This window comes from Bubalus kerabau, chromosome 2 (assembly GCF_029407905.1).
Source record: "Bubalus kerabau isolate K-KA32 ecotype Philippines breed swamp buffalo chromosome 2, PCC_UOA_SB_1v2, whole genome shotgun sequence".
In the NCBI taxonomy this organism is placed as follows: domain Eukaryota; kingdom Metazoa; phylum Chordata; class Mammalia; order Artiodactyla; family Bovidae; genus Bubalus; species Bubalus kerabau.
This window is the reverse complement of record NC_073625.1, coordinates 131,727,985-131,753,863: the sequence shown is the minus strand read 5'-3', so window position 1 is coordinate 131,753,863 and position 25,879 is coordinate 131,727,985. Positions and strand designations below refer to the sequence as shown.

At 39.2% G+C, this 25,879-nt stretch overlaps 2 long non-coding RNA genes across 3 annotated transcripts; one reads left to right on the top strand and one right to left on the bottom strand.

The window, feature by feature from the left end:
• Positions 1-10,306: 10,306 nt before the first annotated feature.
• On the top strand, positions 10,307-25,271 carry LOC129643827 (uncharacterized). 2 transcript variants are annotated; one of them, XR_008710526.1, is made up of 4 exons: positions 10,307-10,791; positions 13,440-13,657; positions 15,104-15,449; positions 25,158-25,271. It is a non-coding gene; the product is annotated as an uncharacterized LOC129643827 (long non-coding RNA). The 2 variants fall into 2 exon arrangements; XR_008710525.1 differs by having other exon boundaries at positions 13,355-13,657.
• LOC129643828 (uncharacterized) lies at positions 13,563-14,382 on the bottom strand. Its single transcript, XR_008710527.1, has 3 exons — positions 14,326-14,382; positions 13,843-14,020; positions 13,563-13,679 (listed from the first exon to the last, which is right to left on the bottom strand). It is a non-coding gene; the product is annotated as an uncharacterized LOC129643828 (long non-coding RNA).
• Positions 25,272-25,879: the final 608 nt, after the last annotated feature.

The following is a 25,879-nucleotide window of genomic DNA, read 5'->3' as shown; positions in this document are numbered from 1 at the left end:
GGATTACAACATGTGATTCTAATTAGGCTTTTGATTATATTGTTTTAATTATGTAATATAGATGTGTGAATGTTATTGATAATATGAAAAAATCCTTTTTTTATTTCTTAAAATTTATATACTCAAATTAGTCACTTTATATATACTTAAATCAAGGTTTTTGCTCCTGAATTTTGCTAGCAGCTAGACAAATCCAGTCAAAGTTTTTAGGATTAGGAAAAAATGAAAAGGTGTCTGGAAAAGGGAAAACAAGTGTTCTGGTTGAATGTGTATCAATAATGACATACATATATTATAAGCTTTCTTGGGCCAAGGTTTTTCAATTAAAACATGACATTAGACTGAGAATTGTTTATTGTGATTTCTAAGTAGATGTTAAAGCCCCCAAGTTCAAACTTCTAATGTCTTCTCTAGAATTTGCAAATTAAGAAATGTAAAAATAAAGACTCTCATATTCACATTGATATGTTTGCTTAGATGCCGTTTTTGTTTTGTACATTACCAGTCTCACTAATTTTATTCATATCTGCCTTTAACAGCTACTATTGTCCTAAACAGGCTTTTTTCCCCCTGTCTTCCTCCCTTCCTTCCCCACTTCCTCCCTTCCTGCTTTCCTTTCCTTCTTTCTTTCTTGTCTTCTCTTTCCTCCTTCCCTTCTCTCTTTTCCTCTCTTCCTCCTTCTTACGTTACTCATCAGTTTTTAAGTAGTTTTGTTTTAAACCCAGCTTGAGTTAAGAGGCTTATCTAAGGCAATGCCTTATGCCAGACAAATATTCAGCACAACACAACACTCACTGCAGCTGAACCTACAAGTCAGAGAAGCTAAGTACAATACCAAGAATTTTCTGACAGCCAAACTCTACTCCTTGGGGTAAACTTTTAATGTTAAAGAGTCTAGCAATGTCCCTCCCTCTTGCTGTCTTCATAGTATTTCTAAGTCAACTAAGTTATTGGTTAGTTTTCATGTAAACTTCTCATGTTGCAAAAGAAGATAATGAAGAAGGAGGAGGAGGATAATTATTTTAGGAATCCAAAAAGCAATATTGTCAATTGCTACATAAAACTTGCATATAAGTACATAGAAGCACCACCCTAACGTTGGGAAGCATAAATAAAGGTTTCTCATTTTTCTTTTAAGTTACTCCTGCTCAATATACTGAGGTATCAAAGATATGTTTTCTTTCTTTCCTTCTCTTTCTATACCCCTCCTCTTTCTCTCCTGAAGCTGTTATCAATAGGATTTTCTTTTCAGTGATACAAACATTTTCCCCAATGAGGTTTTTAAGCAAGTCAACCAGGCATAAAAATGTTTTATATTCTTCTGAAAGGAATATTATTTATCTCTGTAGTAGAAGATCACAGTATATAGTGCAAATTCAGTCAATTATTTGTGTATTCATTTCTATAATATCAGATTTTTTTCTCTCTCTCAATATTGTGAATATATCTTATATAATTGCTGATAGATGCAGTTTCTGATTATGGAACTTAATTTGCTAGAGTAACCTGTTTATGGTGAGTATTGTTGGGTGCCTAATATCCATTGGGTAAGCATAACCGACTACCTCTAAAATGGCACCCCACTCCAGTACTCTTGCCTGAAAAATCATGGACAGAGGAGCCTGATAGGTTGCAGTCCATGGGGTCGCTAAGAGTCAGATACAACTGAGCGACTTCACTTTCACTTATTACTTTCATGCATTGGAGAAGGAGATGGCAACCCACTCCAGTGTTCTTGCCTGGAGAATCCCAGGGATGGCAGGGCCTGGTAGGCTGCCATCTATGGGGTCGCACAGAGTCGGACACGACTGAAGCAACTTAGCAGCAGTAGCAGCAAGTAAGTATAAGGTATTCCTTTAAGTTATTCAAAGATGAAAAGTATAGATCCCTGCCATCATGGAATTTTGTGGAAGTAAGTATTAGAATTAAAAAATATTTAAAAAGCTCAGGATTTGGGTCCAGCTATCTGGGAAAGAGAAATGAGCATGTATAGAAGTCTCTTCAGAATAAGTTTTTGGTAAAGGTCTGAACAAATGACTGAAAATATGGAGTAGCCTGGACAAGTTTGATAGAGAACATAGGCCTTAAAGTGTAGGTAGGGCTCTGGTAGACAGACATGGGACCATATTCTATATGGAAGGGGAAGGTAAGGAAGTGAGATTATACAGTGTACCATAGAAAATGATTTAATGGATTTAAATTGCTTCTAGAATAACACAATGTGAGGCTGAATATTCTGTTTTAATGGGTCATCCTATACTTTATTTAGTAAATACTGTCATTAAACATTTTATTAATAATAAAAGCATTTATCTTAAAGGAAGTTAAAATTCAGTGATGAGAATTGAGTGTGAGAAATCTAGTGCTTTTCGTATTGTTTTATTCCTGGATCTGGGTGCCTCTGTGATCCTCAGTATCTCCATCTGGATATCTCTTTCTCATATTTGTGAAATAACATATCAATTATTAAATTGAAGATCTTTATGAAAAATCAATTATACTTTTTCAAAGATATTTTGTGGGTCACTCCCTATGTGCCACTTGTACTCAGAGTTCCAATATAGGATTACAAATAAATACTGCATCTTAAAATGTATTATTATTATTTTTTTATATTTATTTATTTATTTGGCCACACCAGGTCTTAGTTGTGGCTTTTGGGATATTTAGTTGCAGCATGTGGGATCTAGTTCCCTGACCAGGCATCAAACCCAGGCCCCTGCACTGGGAGCTTGGAGTCTTAGCCACTGGACCACCAGGGAAGTCCCCAGATATATTATTTTTTAAGTTAGTAAATCTTCAGCTTGAGAGGAAAAAAATCATTTTTTAAATTCTCCATTCCGAAGTTCTACATTCATGCTTATGTAAGTGAATGAAAGTTTAGAAATACATTTAAATATGTTTAAAAGGCTACTGAGATATCTTGCAATCAGGAAGTATCAGCCAGTTGTATAAACAAACTCAAAGTCTCTGATAAAAAGATACTAAAAGGCACAGAAGCAAGGAATAAAAGCTCACTGAATACATTCTAGCAACCTCATACTCATCCTGCAATAATCAAAATAATAAACTAATACAAATGTTTTTGGTGATGTAATGCACAAGAGTCCAAGAATGGAATGTTTGTTGTGGCAATCTTCCTAACATGAAACCTCAAGTCAAGTGGAAATTAAATCTTAGCTCCAAAGCTTAGAAATCCAGGTCCAAGAAATATTTTAAGAAGAAAATGTAAACACCAAACTCGAGTAAAATATGAGGTAAATAATGAGGATTGGTGTGAGAGTTTGTGAGGGCAAAGTGAAAGTCATTCAGTCATGTCTGATTCTTGGTGATCCCATAGACTATATAGTCCATGGAATTCTCCAGGCCAGAATACTGGAGTGGGTAGCCATTCCCTTCTGCAGGAGATTTCCCCAATCCAGGGATGGAACCCAGGTCTTCCGCATTGCAGGCAGATTCTTTACCAGCTGAGCCACCAGGGAAGCCAGTGAGGGCAAAAGAAACCTTTATTCTTATCTGTGGCTGTTTAATCAAGTTGTATAAAGCACTGGTTAATTGTCCAGAATCATTTATTTAATTTCAATTTAACTTTGCCCTTCTACATACCCCCAAATTATAGTCCTGCTCTAACAGAAATCCTTCACATATAGTCTCCTTTTGGTCAAGAAACTGAGTGCTTATAGGGGACAATGCATTATGTAGGTGCTATTGAAATAAAAAGGTGTTGCAATTAAAAGGAAAAGTGTCATACCCACCCCCCCATCTCAAAGATACAAACAATATTCATATTTAAGGCCCCACCCAAAGTAAATTATTGACATTGCTTTCAGTGCCCACTTAAGGACCACTTGCTTTAAAGCTTTTGCTTTATAATCACTGCAGCTGTATATCAGATCTCCCCAGTACTGTACTTCTAAACTTGACTGTGGAATGGCAAACAATACACAGGTTTATAGAAGTGAAAGTGTTGTGTAGGATAAAAAGTGAAAGTGTCCCTTGTCACTTCTCCAAAAGTATATAACCTTCCGGATCTCAGATAGATAGATGATAGCTGGATGGGTGAATGGTGGACGGAAAGATAGGCAGACAGATGATGGGGAGTTGATAGATTGATAGGCAAACAGAGAATGAAGAACATAGATTCTGGATCTAAAGAGTCAAGGTTTTGGTTCAAACTCTACTACTTACCCCATGTATGATCTCACCTGAGTTTTCTCATCTATTAAAGTGAAGATCACAACAGTACAATTGCATTGGGTTATTGCAAGGACTAAGTGAGTTTATGTATGAACTGCTTAGAGCAGTGCTTGGCACACAGTAACCATTTTATGTGAAGTTAACTACTCTTCTTATTATGACTACATATATACTAATTTTTTAAAAACAAATGAGACTTCATGATGTTTTTCTCACTTCATAATATGTCAGGGAAAACATTCTTATAATTCAGGTCAATCTAGTTCACTCTTTGTAACTGCTGCCTAATATCCCACAGGAGGGTTGAATCAGAATTTCTTTCACCATTGTCCTATTGATGGTCATTTAGGTTGTTTCCTGGTATTTCTGCTTCAAAGCCACTACTCATATCTTGTCCTTGAGTATAAAACAAGAGATGCAGAAGGGGCAGGCATATAGGCATTCCCATTTTATACATGATCAAAATGAGGCTCAAAGAAATTTAGTCAACTGCATAAGATCAAACAGCTAATAAGTAACAGAGTTCAGAGAACTAGTTTAACACAGTTTCACACTGTTGTATCTCAAATCTTCCCATTTGAATTAAAATAGTTTCACAGACATTGTGGTCCTTATGTCACAATAAGACATTTCTGCTTTCTGGAATAAGCACAAGGCATAAGTTAATGTGCTGCAAAAGTGGGCATGAACAGAGAGATATAAGAGAATGAACTAAAAGACTGAATGAAATAGTAAACCTGGTGAGGTCCTAAGTACTACAGATAATACTGAATTTATGAGCCCAATCTTAAAAGCTTAAATGGTTTGAAATCAGGATAGATAAAACATAGTGGTGGGAGAGGGAATATAAAGGATGGCTTGCTATTTGACTATTTGGAAAAATATTATTTAAAAAACAGCCATATTGACCTCTCGTCTTCTGAGATGGGACACATTTAATTAACTCTGATCTGGCATTAGTATGACTGATATTAATACTTAATACCTCCCATACCCAAAATCTATAACCTATCACACTCTTCTTAAATAATAAGATAATCAAACCTTCATTAATTACAAATATGAAACTGACTTTAAATTATTGTTCTCTTAGAACATACAGTCCATTTATAATACAATGAAGCATTAGCCAAGTATATTCCTCTCTCAGGCAAGAAACTATTGTACAATGACTTCAAAGTGTATAGAGCTCATTGTGGAAATACCCTTCTAATAAGCCACATTTCTAATTCCAGCAGTATTTAACTTCAGAATTTTATTCTCGACTAGGTCATTCACTGTCTTTAGGTCTGGGACAATGACTTCTCCAAGTTGAAGTTTTCCTCCTATATAAAACATGGTTTGTGTGTTTATTTTGTTGGGAAATAGGTGAATTCATCTTCTTGGTGTTTATCTGAAAGTTTGAGAAAGCCTCGGAGATGCCAAACGTGACCTTTTACTGCAATGCCAACATTTAGAAATGTGAAGGACATAGTGTGACTTATAGTAGAGAATGGGTAAAAAACGAAGCACCGTGGCCTTTTCCAGATAGATTTCTTAGCATGAAGTATGTTTATTTATCCATCTGTTGTTTACCTTCTGCCTCTGTTTCTGAATTATGATAAGGTATAAGCAGCTTACAAAAATACTTATCAAACTCAGTAGGATACAAGGCAACAATTTAACCACTAATGACAGCCACCTCTAACTATGAATGACATATAATAAATTATGTTTGAACTGGATTTTCAGCTGCAGATCCTTCTTCTGCCACCCAGACAGGCCTATCAAGCTGCACTTGTGGCCTTAATCCCACTTGGATGTGTGCCCTGCTGCCTCTACTTTCCATCATTCTAGTGCTTTAGTCTTCTTGAATAAGTGAACAATCTTTGTTTCTGTACCTTATTAGGCCAAAGACCATAACAGCTAGTGATGGCATCGGCAGGCCCTGCGGGCAGGATTCTCTGCAGATCCAGCCAACCTCCAACAAACCCCTTTTTATACTCCTGTTTCTAGGAAGAATTATGATGGCGGTGCCCTGCTGTTGATCAGTCAAATCTGTGGTAGGCCTAGAGATAAGTCCTGTAAGTGTGGTGTACTGTAAAACAGCGGCTCCCATTCATGAGTAGCTTGTGTGTAATAAACCACCAAAAAGGGGGGTGGGGTGGGGAGGCAGCTGCAGTGTGCAAGAGAAACAACGCATCTCATTCTTGGGAGCCAAAACTTTGTAATTCGCTACTGGGCAGCCTGCTCTCGCTGACATTCTTTCTGATAACAGAGTACTGCCCTCTCTTTATTTATAGCTGGACTACTAACCCGAGATCTATTTGGTAACTAGGTATACATATTATAACAGACTGTTATTAAGGAAGAAATGAAAAATACTATCAAGTTGCCTCTGGTAAACAAAATTACTGGGTCAAGGGACATTTTCCTCTACCAGCTGATAACCTTAAAGACATTTCTATTAGCCACGGTTTCACAGTACTGGTTTCATAAGGATGCCATTTCACAAGACACCAACTGAAACACACAGAAGGAATACTCTCTGGGAATGAGTTTCTTTGGTAACATAGTTTTTAGACATAAAAGTGTTCATTGAATAGAGAAATGTTTGGAGGATGCTTGTCTTTAAAGTTAAAGAAAAATCTATAAAAATGTAAAACTAAATTTTATGTTTTGGTTGTTAAGTGTCTAAGAAATTCTCTTTTGCATCAGTACTACAAATGACTCATCGGCCTAAACCAAAATGTAGGAGGCAATTTAATTGTGAAAGGAGGACAATACACTTGTTGGGGAAGAAAAGGGAAAAAATTCTCAAGAAGCCCTTTTAATTCAGGATGGGTTAACCTAATAAAACAGAGACACACTTGAATTTGCTCACGACTACTTAATGAGAAGATGAAAAATGCTGCAGTTTCTGTAATAAACCCTTTCTTTTTACATCCAAAGCAGGTGCACAGCATTGTGATATCAACACTGTACTAGCTCCTCATCAGCCCCCCACTGCTCTTCCAAATAGGAATGGAAGACTGTACATTCTAGGCATTTTTGTCTTTACCACTCCGAACTCAGGGTCAGGAAAGTGGCTCTAGCAGAGTGGAAGGCTTGCCAGTTGTTTTGGAATTCTTGCAGGTGTTTAAAAAGCAAAGGATTCTTTTCAGAGGCACATCTGCATTTGTCATATGCCATTTGTGCTAAAGCCTGTGGTGTTTTTGTTTGTTGGTTTGACAGATTGACATGTAATGGCCAGGACCGTTGGGCGGCTGCTCCCAACAAAGTCATTCTGATGGCTGGAGTCCTCTAGAAATCAGCTCGCCCGAATTACCCGTGATTTTTCTCTGCCCTTCAAAGGAAAATGCAGAGTTCTAATGCTCTTTTGGCTTTTTGTTTGCTTTCGCAATTCTTTTTCTTTTTTTGTTTCATTGTTTTAAATTCTAAATTAAGATGAACTATGGATTTTGATGGGATAATAATATCTACAAAGAGTTTTTAAAGCCAACCAGTTCTTACCATTTACTTAGAAGTTGTTAAAGAGATTTGCACATTTTAAATAAATATTGGGATATCATAAAATTATTATAAAAATTAAGAGAACATGTCTGTGTCAGTGGTGGATAAGGGAACTTAACAGAGGTAAAAACTGCCACTTTTGAACTTCTTAACATTTTTAAACAGTAAAATAAAATTACTCTTGAAACCATTTTTCCTTTTACATGTTAGTGAACAATATACCTGAATTTGTATGTAAGTATGCATCTTATCAACCATGTTACCACAAAGCCAAGTACATATGTGTGAAAGCAAATTTTAGTATGGTGTCTTTTGTTGACAAAGTTAAATCAGATATTCTTATTAATCTTCTCCATACATAGGTAGTATCTCACAAAATTAAGAGCTCAAAGCTCAAGCTTCAAGTATTAACTTTATTGTTAATGTAAGTTTCTGATTTCAATAAACTGGGGGAGGCTATCACCCTGTCACCCTGTTTGGAAAATATAAACCAACAAAGGAATACCAAGAGTTAATCAAGCAAACGCAAAATGTCATCAACATGTTCACTGCACCCCTTTACACTTGCTTGGTTGACCTGAACCTCTCCTGGACATACATCCTGCCTTACTACACAATACCACTTTACTGGAGAGGACCGTTCTTTTTGACAGAGCATCTCAATTTGGGTCTTATTTGTCAGTTTCCTCTCAGTTCCACAGGTCTGTCTGCATAATCAAGTTTCCATGGAGCCCTGCACTGGAGAAAGAGGAAAGGCAAAACAAAACAAAATTCAGAACTGGCCAAGGGAGCCTGGAAACTGCACATTGCCATGGTTTGTGTGAGAGATGATTAAAAACCAAAAGCCAATGGCTACACTATAAAATGAAAAAGAAGAAAAAAAAAGGCAGTTGTTTTTTCTTCTTATATTGAAAAGCTAAAGTTCTGGATATTTGAAAAGTTTTAATAATGTTAATTTATTAATCTATTGATTTATTTTAAACTTTTTGAAATAAAGATTTCTTTCCTGTTAGCACAGTAGGGACCTGGGCTAAAGGAAGTAGGAATTAAATAAACTCAGGTCTCTACTGTTTGCAGTTAGGTGGTCTGATGTGGTGAATAAAAAAGATGACACTCAGTTGAATTTGAATTTTAGATGAGCAACAAATAATTTTTTAGGTACAATATTGCATGGGACATCTTACAATACTAAAAATATTTGTTGTTCATCTGATATTAAAATTTAAGTGGTGTCTTTTAAAAAAATCTGTCAATGGTATTTGTAGCAGAGATTGATTAATGATAAATTAATGATCAGAAACTTTATGGTTTGAAGAATTTAGGTTTTTCTTTTTTTAAAATTAGGTTTATTTTTTCTGGGGTTCCTAATTTCCTTAAGACTTTCTGTTACCTTTTTAGAGTAATGGGATGAATGATAATAGCTACTTTGATTGGGCACCTGCCCAAATACAACCAGGTGCCTTCCATTTATTGTCTTATTTAATCTTCACAGCAATCTGAGGAGACAGATGGTGTTGTGCCCATTTTACAGATTAGAAAACCAAGGCCCAGAGACAATTTTTCTTGAGCTAGACAGCTAATAAGTGGGAGAACTAGGATTGAAAACCAGGTTTGTCAGAGTCCATAGTTGATACTTCTCCTCTTAGCTGCAATAGCTTATTAAATGTGAACGTTCACTAAAGTTACAAATGATGGAATCAGCTAATTAGAACTCATTAAACAACATCACAGGTTTCCCTGGTGGCTCAGTGGTAAATTCACCTGCAATTTAGGAGTCATGGGTTCGATTCCTGGGTGGGGAAGATACCCTGAAGAAGGAAATGGCAACCCACTCCAGTATTCTTGTCTGGAAAATCCCATGGACAGAGGAGCTGTCGGGCTACAAGTCCATGAGGTCGCAAAAGGGTCGGACAGGACTTAGCGACTATACCACCACCAAAAACATCATATTGCTACTCATCTCTGTGTGTGTGTATTTGCCTTTTTCTTGCTAATTGCAAGGGTAGTGTCAGTGTCTAAGGGAAGATTTTAGCATCTTCCCTTAGACAAGCAGCCACAATTTTATAACGTCACATTAAAAGAATGTCATAATATTTAAAATAATCAGAAGTTTGTCTTTTGTTTGAACCAAGTATGTTTTATTATTATATAAAATTTAGAGCATATTGTCCTAATAACCCTTACCTAGTTCTCATCCTATGACTCAGTTTGCCCATTGATGGTATATTCTGTGTTGTTGCCTTTCTGAAGTTTTACTTGCTGTACAAACTACTCACAACTGCTCCCCGCCACCATAAAAAAAAAAAGAAAAAAATCAACCTTTTCCTTGCTAACATACAAAATAGAAAATGTTATTGCTTCAATAACTTAGATGGATCAGGCCTGTAAAGTATTGAACTTAGGCTCTTGTTTCCCTGGAAATTCTTCAACCCCCAGTTTACCTTTGCCTGTGGTAAACTGTATGATGTAAATATTATTCTACAATGACGCCCCTCCTCCTTGTCCTTTTATGGTCCTTTGATTTTACGTAGAAGGTCATTACATAGCTTCATTTATCTCTTTGAATGCACAGGTTTCATGGTCATTTAAATAATCACGGACTCATCAGTTCTCCCCATACTTAATAAGATCAATACAAACCAGAACAAGAGGCTTCACTCCTCTATTCACCAAGATTTCTCTTTTCCTTCTCCTTTCTTTCACTCTCCATCTTCCCTCTACTTCTCTAATCCCTTCCCTTCTTTCCCACCTTCAAACATGTCATATACAATACAATGGTTTTTTAATAGTTTTTTCTGTAACGACTCAAAACATCTATTCAGCTGTTATCCAAGACATGGTGAAGTGTTGCCTTTATACAAATGACTAGAGGCAGCTGTAGCAATTTTGGTGTTTGCTAGAGAGAGAGAAAAAAAAAAAAAAAAACCCAACCCTGCTGGTCTGGCCTTAGAAATTAGTTCAGCAATGAAATGGTTAATAGGATGAGTAAAGGCTATTTTTAAGTCTGGCTCCCCTCTCTGATACACTCTTGAAAATTCACCCTGTACTGCAGAAATCCTAAATTGCAGTGCCCTGCACCCCACTGAAACTCTTCAGTCTGCTGTAAGTAAGCCTCAGCATGGGCAAGATTGGGGGTGAACAGCTGGAGGAGGGGCTCAAGCCCTGGGCCTTTGTGATGGAGGGGCGCAACACTGAGATCCTGTGGAGAAGGAACACAGAAACCCTCAAGGCCTAGAGAAATAGACCCAGACAAAAGCCCCGTTACATGGTTGCAAATCACCCCACTGCTGTTATTTTATTTACTGTGGTCTGCAGGAGGATTGTTTTCTCCTTGCAAAATTTTTAAGCTTCATGGGCTTTTCTCCTCCACAACAGCGGTCACTTATACCACAGTGCCACATAGAGACAGTCCTCACCTTCAGCTTTCTTAAGGAAAACGGGAAGAAAAAAAAAAATCTTGTGTAGTCAGGATGCAGTGTTTCCTATCTTCCAGTTCTTTTCCAAGGATTGAAGTACGTGTATTTAGAATATTGACTTATACTGGTTTTATTGGTTTGGTTATGTTCCATGTTTTTCTGGCTTTACGTGATTATTTTTCTTGAAGATGACACGTACATTCATGCTTTTGGACATAAATTTATTTAGATGTGGAAGGGAAAGAAAAGGCAACACCATTTTGTATTGACTCAATTAGAGATACGTAAATGAACGTTTTCCCCAATAAAATAAAATTTTTTTATTCAGTTTCAAAATTGATAGAAATGTTATCCTATCATAATGGCAAGACAAATGCTATGAGTTTGAGGTGCTTTTTTTTCCCCCTCTGAGGGTTAGGAGAGGAGGTAGGCTGACAGAAAGAGTTATTTTAAAATCTAAAGAGAAAGAACCATCTGTGAGGGCAAGTCTATTTTGTACAGTGTTCTTTGGTTATTTGCAGGAGGGGGCTCTTGCCTCCTTGCAGAGGGAGGGAGAGAAGCCTGAGGAGGGAAAAGCAGTTTACTTCTCTGTATAGAAATACATGGCTGACTTTGGTAAACATTTCTCCACAGTTGAGTCAGAGCTGCAAGCTATGCCTTAGGGTAACTGAGGAGGCGGGAGGGTCCCTTCACAGTAACCAGAGTAGCAGAGGTCTCTTCTGTTTAGGCGGTTGTAGTGTCATGACTAGGAAGTTGAAAGGGGAGCTTGGAATAAGTGAAATTTTAAAAAGTGTAATTTTCCTATGACAAATCCACGGAGATATTTGCAAGGTATTTGGGCAGGTAATTAGCACCCAAACCAGGTTTCAGGAAATAGTTCTGGTCACCTCAAATGAAGAATATATAATGAGCTGAGGAGCTTGATTTTCAATGGATGATTTACCCAGGACAATAGCCCAAACAGAACTGGGTAAAGGGTTTACAAATGGTAACTTGAGAAGCAGTGGGCTCCCTTCCCAGCAGCTTAATTCTGTCCCCTTCCCCTACTACTCTGTCCCTTCTCTTCAACCTCTCTCCTCTCTTCTTCCATCATTTCACAAAATACATGACTAATATAATTTTCCATGAGAAGTTGAATACAGTCCTTAAACTTTTTTTTTTTTGTCAAAGAAACATAGATAGGGTGCAAAAAAAAAAACCAAAAAAACAAAAAAACAAAAAAAACAGAGTAAATTTGCCTATTGGCATCTAGACCTAACTAGTTCTGGGTTATTTCAGGCTGAAACTTTTTTTGCTTACTTGCTGAGGCTCATTGTGAAGTCTTTCCTTATCTGAGTTTCTTGCACTGGATAACAAGCAATGCTGAAAAGATTACCCATTCTTTTCAAAGCCAATTCCAGAAGACTGACAACATGGAGAACCGAAGATGATTTATATAAAAAATAGTTCAACATTTCTTAACTGACAATGTTACATGATTTTGTTGATTTAAGAAAGGCTCCTTACCCAGAGACAGTCTGATTTGCTCTGCTGCAAGCATTAATATTTCTAGTAAAATAATATCCTCTGCCATAGTAACTATGGTAAGCAAAATAAACAATAACTGTAAACTTTCACCTACTGTAGTCTCTTTGTATGTTGAGAGATGGATTTTACTTCATTGTAATCTAAAATGTTTTTGTGATTCCTGTTTTGCTCTTTTACGGTTTAAGTCCTTCCTATTCCCTGATTGGTTTGGGTTCATATTTAAAGCTAAGAGAAGGCAACTCAGATGTCATTTTACAGACAAGGAAATAGGTTCAAAAAGTTCAAATTACTACCCAAGGTCACCCAGTGTCAGAGCCCAAACTAAGATTTCTTAATTCCTAATTTTGATTGTTTTTCCCAGAGCTTTAGACTACCTTCCTATGTGGTTAATAACATACGATCGCTGCCTAAGAATACCAATTTCTACTGAGGCATGCTCTCTGTCATTAAGTGCTCCAGCAAACTGTTAATTAAGATTGTTTTGAGCTGTTTACCAATTTAAGTGATGTCAGATACTTCTCTTGGATTCTGTTAGCCTCTTGGGAATGACAGAAAATTCTGTTGATTCTGTTGCCTGTCGTTTGGCCATCTGTTCTAAATCATGATTGTGGCTGCCATTTGGAAATCCATAATCTGATACTGTTATCAGAGTTGTACATTTAAAACACATTAAGCTCTTTGTGGGTTACAGGTCCTTCTTAAGCTCCCCTTAATTTTTATAGGATATGCACAGAGAAGGCTAAATTTTGAAGCTGAAAGATGTAGACTGAAAGAATGAAGAAGTTCCATCCTTGTTCTCTTCCCCAGCACTGTGGAAGCTGTTTCTGTCGAAGAGGTCAGAAATAGAAGATAAAACCCTTGAAGGTGCATCTGCTGATCAAGCACAAAGCAGTCAGGAAGTAGGGGTGAGGGTGTAGGTATTTCCTTGCCATCCTTACGAAGTCCCCCTCAAGCTACATTGGATGTTCACCTAGGAAATGATCAACACTCTTCAGTGTGCACAGGTCTACAGAAGACTTTCCGAGGTATTCTGTCTTTAAATGTTTACTGAAAAAAATTAATTTGGATGTCACACTCTGCACTTTCCAGAGTTAATTCTTAGTACCGTAATGTCCCTAATACCCTTTGTCATTCAGGCTATTATAATGCTAAGGGTTAAATATTTTTCTGAAATAATGAGTTAACACACAAAAAACACATAGAATAGCACCTGGTCCATAGCAGGGGCTCTGCAAACATTTGCCACTATTATTCACGTGTTGATGTATCCTTCATCGAGTGCCCAGTCCAGGCAATGGAGACACACTAGAGGTGAGGGTCATAGGTCCTGCCCTCGAGGAATTTATAGTGAAGAAAACAGATAGGTAAACTGGTGATAACAGGGATACCTGTGGAAATAAGCAGAAGATGTGGTGGGAACACTTAGGCGGGGCAAACTGACTTTCTGGGCCCCACCCCTCCTGGCATTAGGTGGTCTAGAAATCTGTATTTCCAAAAGCTCCTCAGGCAATTCCAAAGTAGCTCTGGCTCTGTGGGTTGCCTAATCTTTATTAGGCTGGAGGAAAAATCTGGGAAAGCCTTTCTGGAAGAGCTGATATTACTTACAGCTGGTATCTGGAAGAATGAAGGATATCCTAGGCTGAGGGAAAATTGCTCAAAGGAAAATATGAAAGAGTCTCTGCCATTTGGATACCTGCTGGTAGATGGGTCTGGTTGGAGTGAGTGTTAGTTGCTCAATTGTGTTCAATCCTTTGTGACCCCATAGACTGTAGCCTGCCAGGCTCCTCTGTCTGTGGAATTCTCCAGGCAAGAATATTGGAGTGGGTAGCCATTTTCTTTTCCAGAGGATTTTCCTGACTTAGGGGTTGAACCCAGGTCTTGGGCACTGCAGGCAGATTCTTTACCATCTGAGCCACCAGGAAAGCCTGATTGGAGTGGAGCCCCTGCAGAAAAGGAGTATGTAGGTAGGATGAGCATATATATCATTACTTAAACCAGGACACTTTGGAGAGTGAAAGGAGGTATGATGAATCATTATATGGGGAACAGGACATGAGGTTTAAGCAAGAGCTCTGAAGAGATTCTGAGGGCCTTCAGAGTAGAACTGTTTTAAGTATCACCTGGGGCAATGGCAGCTATTGAAGATTAGGGCTGACTGGTGACAAGATTAGGTTTACATTTTAAAGTTTTCTCAGCAGTCTTGGAAAGTTATTCTAAGTGAAATTTTAAAGAATGGTTCACGTTTCTACAGTTTCTTTGAATATGTCATTTAGCTTTAATCTTAATAAGAATCCTAACTTAATGCTGAAAGTGTTCTTAGTGGTTAAAATCAATATAAGAATGGCAGTCTAAGGAATCCACAGTGTTAATAACTGTGGTCCTAGTATCATTATTTCATATATATATATATTTCATTCATTCATCTGCTCGTTATTTATTACACATCTGAGACTAATCATTTTCTCCTCTAGGTACTGGGGAAGCAGAGTGAATGAGGTCCCTGTCTTTATGGAGCTTACTTTCTAGCAGAAGGATTTCCCTGGTAGCTCAGATGGTAAAGAATCTGCCCACAAAGCAGAAGACCTGAGTTCAATCTGTCCTCAATGCAGAAGACCGAGTTCAGTCCCTGAGTTGGAAAGATCCTCTGGAGAAGGGAATTGCTACTCCAGTATTCTTGCCTGGAGAATTCCACGGACAGAGGAACTTGGCAGGCTTCACAAAGAGTTGGACATGACTGCGTGACTAACACTTTCACACTTTTCCAGCAGAAGAAATAGACAACAATTAAACAAACATGCAATATAATTTCAGGTATTGGTAAGTGTTGAGGAAAAATTCAGTAAAGATAAGGGGTTGAGGGCAGGTGGGAAGACTGTGCTTAGTCGCTCAGTCATGTTAGACTCGTTGTGATCCCATGGACTGTAGCCTGCTAGGCTCCTCAGTCCATGGGGATTCTCTAGGCAAGAATACTGGAGTGGGTTGCCATGCCCTCCTCCAGGGGGTCCTCTCAAACCAGGGATTGAACCCAGGTCTCCTGCATTGCAGGCAAATTCTTTACCATCTGAGCCACCAGGATAGGAAGACAGTATTTTAATAAACTCTGATGGAGATACCCTCCTTGAAGGATGGCATTGAATGCAGTGAGGGAATGAGCATCTTAAGTTCAAATGAGGAAACAGAAAGTGCAAAGGCTGTGAAGCAGGCACAAGCTTGGTGACTTAGAGGAACAGAAAGAAGAGCCTCAACCTGTTTTTGCATCCCAACTCCATGAATTCTTCCCTGGTGGCTCAGACAGTAAAGAATCTGCCTGCAATGTAGGAGACCTGGGTTCGATCCCTGGGTCAGGAAGATGCCCTGGAGAAGGGAATGGCTACCCACTCCTGTATTCTTGCTTGGAGAATTCCATGGACAGTGGAGTCTGGTGGGCTATATAGTCCATGGGGTCACAAAAAAGTGGACAAGACTGAGTGACTAACACTTTCACTTTCATTCCTGATTCTGTACTGAGGCCTTCAGGGCATCACATGATCTGGCCTTTACCTATCTATCCTTCCTCCTATCTAAGTTTTACAGTTTGGGAGGGAGAGGTGGTCTGCAAGTGGAGTGTCCTTGAGGAGGGTGAGGGACATCAACTTTTCTTTCTTTTTTTTTTCTTCTTTTAATTTGTTTGGTCGTACAGTTTATGGGATCTTAGTTCCCCAACCATGGGATAGGACTCGTGCCCCTGCACTGAAAGTAAAGAATCGTAACCATTGGACCACTAGGGAAGTCCAACATCAGCTTTTCTTAACCATACTCTGTATTCTCCTCACTCTGTTATTCTAACAGCACTTTTTCAAGAGAAAGAATTCTACCACCACAATCTACTGCCTGAGTGCTTTACAAATGTCATTTATTTAAGCCTTATACCAGTTCTATGAGATTGGCAGTGTTGCCATTTTGCAGGTAAAGAAACTGACTCAAAGAGGTAAAAGAACTTTTCCATAGTTATATTGTATCAAATGGTGATTTCAGGTCTTTTCTCTACAAACTGTCTTTCAATGCCTTGGAGCCATAAGTCATACTAGTAGGGTATGCCAATAGTACATTCTACATAAAAGTCAGTAGAATGTACATAAAAGTCAGCTCCTGACAGAAGCTCCAAGGCACAAACTGTGGAACAGTACTTTCTTTTTCCCAGGAGGAAATCTCAAAGGCTATGCTATAAACTTTGTGTGTGTATATATATATAACAATACAGTAAAGAAAGCCAGAATTCCAATACTGATGCTGCAACTAATTAGCTCTGTGACCCTGGCATGTCCCTTAGTCCATCTGAGTCAAGTCTCCTGATCTGAAGAATGGGTGTTATAATTTAACTCCAGCTTAGGTACATGTGTAAGTGCTTTGAAAAGGAAAATGATGTACACATAAAAGAAATGATTAAGTTCCCAGAAATTTACTGTAAGTATGTATCTATTTGGTTAGTAACAAAATTATGGGTTCGATTTCTGAGGTTTGGAATATTAAAACACACACACAAACACGCACAACTGTTGGAGTGATAAATAATTGTAAACTCTCTTAGTTAAATGGTATTTTCGCCCTTCAGCCTTTTTCATCCTTGTACTTTAAAGACTATATTGAGAGGATAAGAAGCTGTTTAGGCTACTGCCAAGTAAGATGAACTGTGGGGTGCCTTCTTTTTGGGCACTAGAAAAAGAACAATTATTTCTGGAAACTAAAAAAAGAGACAGAGAAGGAAAGGAAGGAAGACTGCAGGGCAGGTAAGAAAGAGAAATTTCTATTTATGTATGGCCATTTGACCTTCTGTGGGGTGACTTAGTTTAATTAGCTGGTTGTGACCAAGTGTGATCTAGCTGTGCTATAGTTGGGGGTTGGCACAAAATATAAGAACCCAACTCCTTAACACCCTTAAAATCCCAAGGAGCTGTCTACTGAGGCCTGCCTAGCAGAGGAGTCTTTAGTGTCTGTAGGCACTTGTCCTCCTGGGTTGAACTTGGTACAGGCAATCACTGTTGTTTCTGCAGTCCATGGAGGAAGGCTGACTGAGAGCTTGAAAAGTTCATTTAGGAAGAGTGGATACAGAGCTAGTGTGGAAAGATCAGTTAACCTAGGGGTGGCTGTCGTCTTTCAAAACAGGGTCAGTATGGTATAACCTTCTTCCCTAACTTTTCCATTCATAGTTTTAAACTTTTGTATGGTTTCCTTCCCCAGAAAAGCATTAAGTGTTACTGAAAGAAAGGAAAGGAGAATCAAAGTCTTCAAACATGTGCCTGTCAACAGTAATCTTTTAGAACTGAAAAAGGAAGTTTCTACCTTGAAGAGTTTAAATGGAAGGGAAGGACGCTCATTATAATACTACTGTTCAGAAGCTTGAGCAGGAAATTAATTATTGCAGTATTTTTCATCTTTGATATTTCCCCTTCTACTTTAGGCAGATCCCAAATATCTCTAGTGTTTTCAGATAAGGACTCAAAGTCTTTCCCCCAGGACCTATGGTGGATGAGGGCAGCTGGTAATTTGACCAAGAGCATGGGCTCTGAAATTCCATCAGTTCAGTTCAGTCACTCAGTCATATCTGACTCTTTGCAACCCTATGGACTGCATGCCAGGCTTCTTTGTCGATTACCAACTCCCGGAGCTTGTTCAAACTCATGTCTATTGACTTGGTGATGTCATCCAACCATTTGATCCTCTATCATCCCCATTTTCATCCTGCCTTCAATCTTTTCCAGCATCAAGGTCTTCTCTAATGAGTCACTTCGCATCAGGTGGCCAAAGTATTGGAGCTTCAGCTTCAGCATCAATCCTTTCAATGAATATTCAGGACTGATTTCCTTTAAGATTGACTGGTTCCAAGGGACTCTCAAGAATCTTCTCCAACACCACTGTTCAAAAGCATCAATTCTTTGGCACTCAGCTTTCTTTATGGTCGAACTCTCACATCCATACATGACTACTGGAAAAACCACAGCTTTGACTATATGGACCTTTGTCAGCAAAGTAATTTCTCTGCTTTTTAATATGCTGTCTAGTTTGTCATAACTTTTCTTCCAAGGAGCAAGCATCTTTTAATTTCATGGCTGCAGTCACCATCTGCAGTAATTTTGGAGCTCAAGAAAAGAAAGTCTGTCACTGTTTCCACTGAGTACATTTGTGTGGTAGTATGAACATTCTTTGACATTGTCTTTCTTTGAGACTGGAATGAAAACCAATCTTTTCCAGTCCTGTGGCCACTGCTGAGTTTTCCAAATTTGTTGGCATGTTGAGCACAACACTTTAACAGCATCATCTTTTAGGATTTGAAATAGTTTAACTGGAATCTCATCACCTCTACTAGCTTTGTTCATAGTGATGCTTCCTAAGGCCCACTTGACTTCACACTCCAGGATGTCTGGCTTTCGGTGGGTGATCACACTATTGTGGTTATCTGGGTCATGAAGATCTTTTTTGTATAGTTCTGCTGTGTGTTCTTGTCCACTCCTCTTATTAACTTCTACTTCTGTTAGGTCCATACCATTTCTGTCCTTTATTGTGCCCATCTTTGCATGAAATGTTCCCTTGATATCTTCACTTTTCTTGAAGAGATCTCTAATCTTTCACATTCTATTGTCTTCCTCTATTTCTTTGCTTTGATCACTTAGGAAAGCTTTCTTATCTCTCCTTGCTATTCTTTGGAACTCTGCATTCAGATGGATATATCTTTCCTTTCCTCCTTTGCCTTTAGCTTCTCTTCTTTCCTCAGCTATTTTTAAGGCCTCCTCTGACAACCATTTTACCTCTTTGTATTTCTTTTTCTTGGGGATGGTTTGGTCACTGCCTCCTGTATAATGTCACGAACCTCCGTCCATAGTTTTTCAGGCACTCTATCATATCTAATCCCTTGAATCTACTTGTCATTTCCCCTGTATAATTGCAAGGGATTTGAATTAGGTAATATCTGAATGATCTAGTGGTTTTCCCTACTTTCTTCAATTTAAGTCTGAATTTTGCAAAAAGGAGTTCCTGATCTGAGCTACCGTCAGCTCCCGGTCTTGTTTTTGCTGACTGTATAGAGCTTCTCCATCTTTGGCTGCAAAGAATATAATCAATCTGATTTTGGTCTTGACATCTGGTGATGTCCATGTGTAGAGTTGTCTCTTGTGTTGTTGGAAGAGGGTGTTTGCTATGAAATTCCATTACCTAGTTTAAATTTAATCTTCTCCCTCCTAGCTCTGTGACCATGGGGAGGTTACTGATTCTCTTTAGTATCCCCATCTAGGACATGAGACTATTCATCCCTATCTATTAATTAAGATCTAATAAGATTTCAATTAAAAAAGATAAAAAATCATTGAGATCTCACATTTAGTGGGTAAGTATAAATTCATTTTCCTTTCTTCCTTATTTGGTAAAGCACCCACAGTTTTTAATATATCTTTCTAAAGGGCAGTCAGTAAGAAAGTATTTTGTTCTGAGATTTACATGGCTAAATCTTCAAAGTTTTGCAAATTTTAGGGTCAAAGGCAAAAAACCTTTGAATAATAATTGAAGTTTTGAATAATAATTCATTTGGCTGTAAATTGCTTAGCATTTGGGACTACCTCTCTTATATTTTTATATATATGGCTATTCATTCAACATTTGTTATGTGCTAAGAACTGTTTTCCAGTAATTTATATTAATTCTTTCACTTGATTATCACACACCCTGAAATGAAGGGTTTCTGTTTCCATTTTAGAGTGAGAAAACTAAGGCTCAAGCTCTTGAACACTGTACAGCCTCCATGGAACCCGATGCATAGTAAATACTCAATAACTAAGTGATGGTCGAATGAATAAATTGACCCATTACACTTGTAGAGTTCTTTCAACTTATACATCCTGTTCACATACTGGATCTTGTTTTATTCTATTTTCAGGAAATCAAATAATTCTTCCCTTCTCTTTTGAACTGGGAGGGACCTTATAGCTTTTAGATATAACTGAAGTGCCTTAAAATACTAATGGAGTGTTAGTATTTTACATAGGAAGAACGGTTTTCTAGTTCAGTCATTCTGATTGGAGAACACTTCCAAAGGAAGGAGGAAGAAATTGTCAGGAGCATGCCCAACTCTAAATAGCCCAAATCTACTGCTTACTATTCTCTATTCCTTGCTAAGAGTAGAAAGACAAATGACAAGACAGAAGATGAAAGTCAGTTTTGATGTTCAAGTCAGCTTCCGTGTCCTTGTGATCTTGTCATAGATCATTTATATTAACTTAACATAATTACTTTAATAGTGATGTGTATTATAAATAGACTAATCATCCTGAATGCAAACTGTAGAAATTAAACAAATTAAGTGTTTAGCTCAAAGGTTTTTTTTTTCCCCCTCTGTCTCACTCTCTCTTCTTCTTCTCTTCCTCCTTCTGTGTCTCTTCCTGAACACAGGCAGCCAGAGATTCAGGCCCCAGATTTCTCTCTGCAGAGTGTACTTTACCTTTTGGATGGGACTTTAAAGACTTTAAACAGCTTGAGACTTATAGTTTGCCACAGGAGCATGTAGCAAATTCCTGTTTCTACTTTTTGAACCAGGAGCTGGAGTATAAGAGCCCCGCGCAGGAAGTCGCAGGTGGTGGGAAAGGGGAAACAAGGTCATTTTCAACCATGTACATTGAGGTTGTACCTTTAAAGTCAATTCTAAATTTAATTGAAAGCTGAGGGCAGAGAAGCCAAGATCGGAGCAATGTGGTGATTTATTCTGAAGCCTGTAAGAAGTCATGCGGCTGAATGTAGGATGAGCTGGAGCTTTAATAAAAATGGCACTGGGGAAGCCAGCGGGAAGAGGCACAAGAATGGAACTGGGTTAGATGAAGGATCTCCAGGCCTAAAAGGGAGCAGGGGTCTGAGAGAGCAGTGTTTGCCCAAACTCTGCTGTTTTTACCATGATGGATGCACGTAAGTAATCTGCATCAAAAGGAAAAACCAGGATCAGACAGAAGCCACCAAGACTCTTTAGACAGTGAATTTTGCATGAAATCATTAAGGTGTCCAAACTGCAGAAAGGCTATGGAATGAATGGCAAGGAAACCTCATCTAGTATTTTTCCTAGCTGAAATTTAGCTGAAGAAAAATGACATGTTCCTTTATTAAAACACTACGGGACTTGACAGCAAGGCTCCCACACATTTCTAGGCCTGTTATTGTCTACTAAATGATATTGGACCATTGCTACAGAAAATCCATAACATATTCTCAGAATCAAATCTTCTCTGTTGACAAATGGTTTAGGAACAAAAACAAACAAAAACAACAACAAACCCAAACCAAAAACCAACAACAACAAAAAACAGGCTTGTCAGCAGATCTTAGAAAGAGAGTTGGACTAGAAATCCTACATAATTCCTGGGTTCTAGTGGGTTCTAGGCTCTCTGATCTGAGGGAGGCACTGGTTGTAGGCACTCCAGTTGTAGGGACTATATGATCTATATCCTTGACTCTAATTTTTCTAGACTTTTTTCTTTAGATCAACTTCATATTTTATTCAACATTGGTATTCATTTTAATCTTACTAAAAACATAATACATGTTCATTGCAGAAAATTTGATTAAGATAACATTCAAAGGACCAGGAAGGTCCTTCCGACTGAGAAATAATTGTCATAATCAGAATTTGGATATGGTAGTGATGGCTCTTTTAAAAATCTTTAGATGAATGGTCACTAACTTTGAGTAAGTCTTTTGCTCCAAGAGCAAAATGTTCTAGCTCTCTGGCTTGTGATATCAAGATTCATGCTATCTCAGAGGAAACTATGTGCAAGGCTCTGTCTGGATTCTGTGAATCAGGAGCTTGTGACCACCAACTTTCAATCATCATCAAGTCTCCTGCTGCTGCTGCTGCTAAGTCTCTTCAGTCATGTCCGACTCTGTGCGACCCCATAGACGGCAGCCCATCAGGCTCCCCTGTCCCTGGGATTCTCCAGGCAAGAACACTGGAGTGGGTTGCCATTTCCTTCTCCAATGCATGAAAGTGAAAACTGAAAGTGAAGTCACTCAGTTCTGTCCGACTCTTTGCGACCCTGTGGACTGAAGCCCACCAGGCTCCTCCATCCATGGGATTTTCCAGGCGAGAGTACCGGAGCGGGGTGCCATTGCCTTTTCCAACCAAGTCTCCTAGAGGGGCTTAATTATTTGTGTGTGTGTGTGTGTGTGTGTGTGCTTTTTTGGTAATATTTGGATAAGGACAGGTGGCTCAGTGATCAAGAATCCACCCACCAATGCAGGAGATGTGGGTTCGATCCCTGGGTCCTGAAGATCCCCTAGAGGAGGAAATGGCAACCCATTCTGTATTCTCGCCTGGAAATTCCATGGACAGAGGAGCCTGGTGGGCTACAGTCTATGGGGTTGCAAAGAGTCTGATGACTGAGCACACATGCACAGACAATAACAGAAACCTAAAAATAATTGATATGTTGGGGTACTGAAATTATGAACAACTTTCTTCTAATTGTTTTCCATATTCTTGTTATAATATCTGTGCAACTGGGAATTCCCTGGTGGTCCAGTTGTTAGGACTCCATGTTCTCACTGCAGAGGAGGGCCTGGGTTTGATCCCTGGTTGGAGAAATAAAATCCCACAAGCAGCATGGAGCAGCAAAAAAAAGTTGTGCAGTCAGTGAAAATAGTAAGGAAAAAAGGCAACAGCGGAGAGATGAGGAAGTATGATACCATGTGTGTTTGGAACACCTTGGACAAGTTACTTAGGCTCACTGAGCCTCAGTTTCCTGTCCTGTAAAATGGGAATAGTAAGACCTACATTGCAGGGCTGCTAAAAAATTAGGAATAATGTATGTAAAGCAACAAGCATTGAATTGGTCACACAATAAGTATCCAACCCATGGTGGCATAACAGGGTCGATTTTAAAAAAACATTCTCCTTCAGCTCCCACTCTCACATGTGTATGTGCTGAGTTGCTTAACTCATGTCCAACTCTTTGCCACGCCATGGACTGTAGACTGCCAGACTCCTCTGTCCATGAAATTCTCCAGACAAGAATACTGGAGTGAGTTGCTTTGTCCTCCTCTGGAGGATCTTCCGAACCCAGGGATTGAACCCATGTCTCTTCCATTTCTTGCATTGGCAGGCAGGCTCTTTACCACTAGCACCACCTGGGAAGCCCCCTACTCTCACAGTTCATATGTAAAAAATATAAGGAGATGTTGCTTAGAAGTTCCTGATACATAGCTGTTCCAGTTCTTGGGAAAATTTTCTAACTCAGTCCAGGAGAAAAACCAATACCTTAGTCTTCTAAGGGATTCAGTTTGCTGGTGATTCTGTTCTGAAAAGCCACTTAAACATAGTCAAGACAGTGTTTACCAGCAACAGGGGACTTGACTGTAAACCATCAGCCTAGAGAAAGACAAAAGAAATTCAAGAGTGTGGGTCAGCTCGTGTCAGGAGAAAACAATACACACAGTCAAAAGATTTCTGTCAGCACATCACGCTTCTGGTCGTTTATTCAAAAACATATCTTGGACACTAATCGTGTATCATCCAGACCCGGGCCATCTCTAGGGATGCAAAGCTGAGGGGCAATGTTCACTGTGATTATTTTCAGTTTTAATTTCCAGGTTGGGAGTGGGAGGTAGATGGGTTTGAATCTCAGTTTAGCAGTCCAAGTGACAACAGCTTACTGGCTGACCAATCTGCTGAAAATCAGTGTTTACACTGGTATCTCGGATACCAGTGCTTTTTAGACAAAAGAATGAGCTGAGAACATGAATTAAAGTGCCTGGGCCAGGCACTTAATAGGTCCTCAGAAAATGATGATAGTGGTTGTTGCTGGTAATGACGAGATGCAGGCTTCATCTTTGAGGCATGCTCAGCATAGCAGCAGGGAAAATGTATGTGAATAAAGTCCTGAATAAAAGTGGGCTTCCCAGCTGGCGCTAGTGGTAAAGAACCTGCCTGCTAATGCAGGAGACATAAGAGACACGGGTTAGATCCCTGTGTTGGGAAGATCCCCTGGAGAAGGGAATGGCAACCCATTCCAGTATTCTTGCCTGGAGAATCCCATGGACCGAGCAGCCTGGTGGGTTATATAGTCCATGGGGTCACAAGGAGTCAGACCCGACTAAGTGACTAACACACACAGTGCCTCAGTGTTAGGAAGGTATGTGAGCAATGAAGCCGATGTGAAGAGGTGGGGCTTCAAAGAGAAACGTAGGATCCTCACCATGAAAGACGTGTAGAAATTCTCGGAGAGGAAAGTGAAGCAGAGCAGTCCAGGCAGAGAAGCACAAGGCAACCATAAGGGCGCACAGTTTGAGACTTGGGCAGGGATGTCATTCTGTGTCTTGAACCTACTGCTGCCACGTGGCTAAGAATAATGGGAGATGGGGAGAGAGAGGGCTGAACTGCTCCAGGTGGGAGACCACCCAAAAGCCTTGGGTCTTAGTGTCTTGAACAAGAGGCAGATTTGATATGGAAGTTGTGCTGGACACCCTTCATCAGCCCCTCTAGAGTCACCCTCCACTCACTTCCATCTGCTCATGATGCAGGGGCTGACAGACTGTGGACCCATCAACTGGCTTCCTTGCCCTCCAGCTTCCAGTAGGCTTCAGCCAAGGAGACATGGGGAAGAAATGAAAGAAGACTAAGATTGGGTCTTTATTGGAGTATTTATTGCCTTGATGGAAGATCCAGCACCTGTTGGGTGACTTTCTCACAGAGATCCGTGTGCCCTTCCTTTCCCGTGATGAAAGCGCTGAGGTATGGAAACCATCTCTTACTGTGTATATAGTCCTTTCATGAACTTTCCCTGAATTACCCAATTTGAGCTACCAAATGTTTCCTGCCAGCCCCTTGACTGGTACATATCTTGAAGAAGTAATACAATCAATGTGTCTGTCAGAGAGGGTTAGAGCAGCGAGCTGATGGCACTAATCCCAAAAGACATGAGATTCCAGAGCATACGATCTGTAAAAAGAAAAATGGTTTGTCCGTTTTGTTGGGGTTGCTAGTCTGGAACCACTTGGAGACATGGGATGACTTATTGGAGAGTGTCCTCAGCCTTGCCTCCAAATGAGCCACTCACAGCAGGCTTGAAGGGTGACACTATCCAAAGATGTTCCCCATCTCAATAGATGGACTGACTTCAAAAGGAAAGCCTTGAAATAAGCTGTCTAATGTCAAGATTTTTCTTATTAGGATAGCTAAGGGGATCATAAGTGGGAGTGGTTGTTGGGAATTCTCTGGCAGTCCAGTGGTTAGGACTCCACAT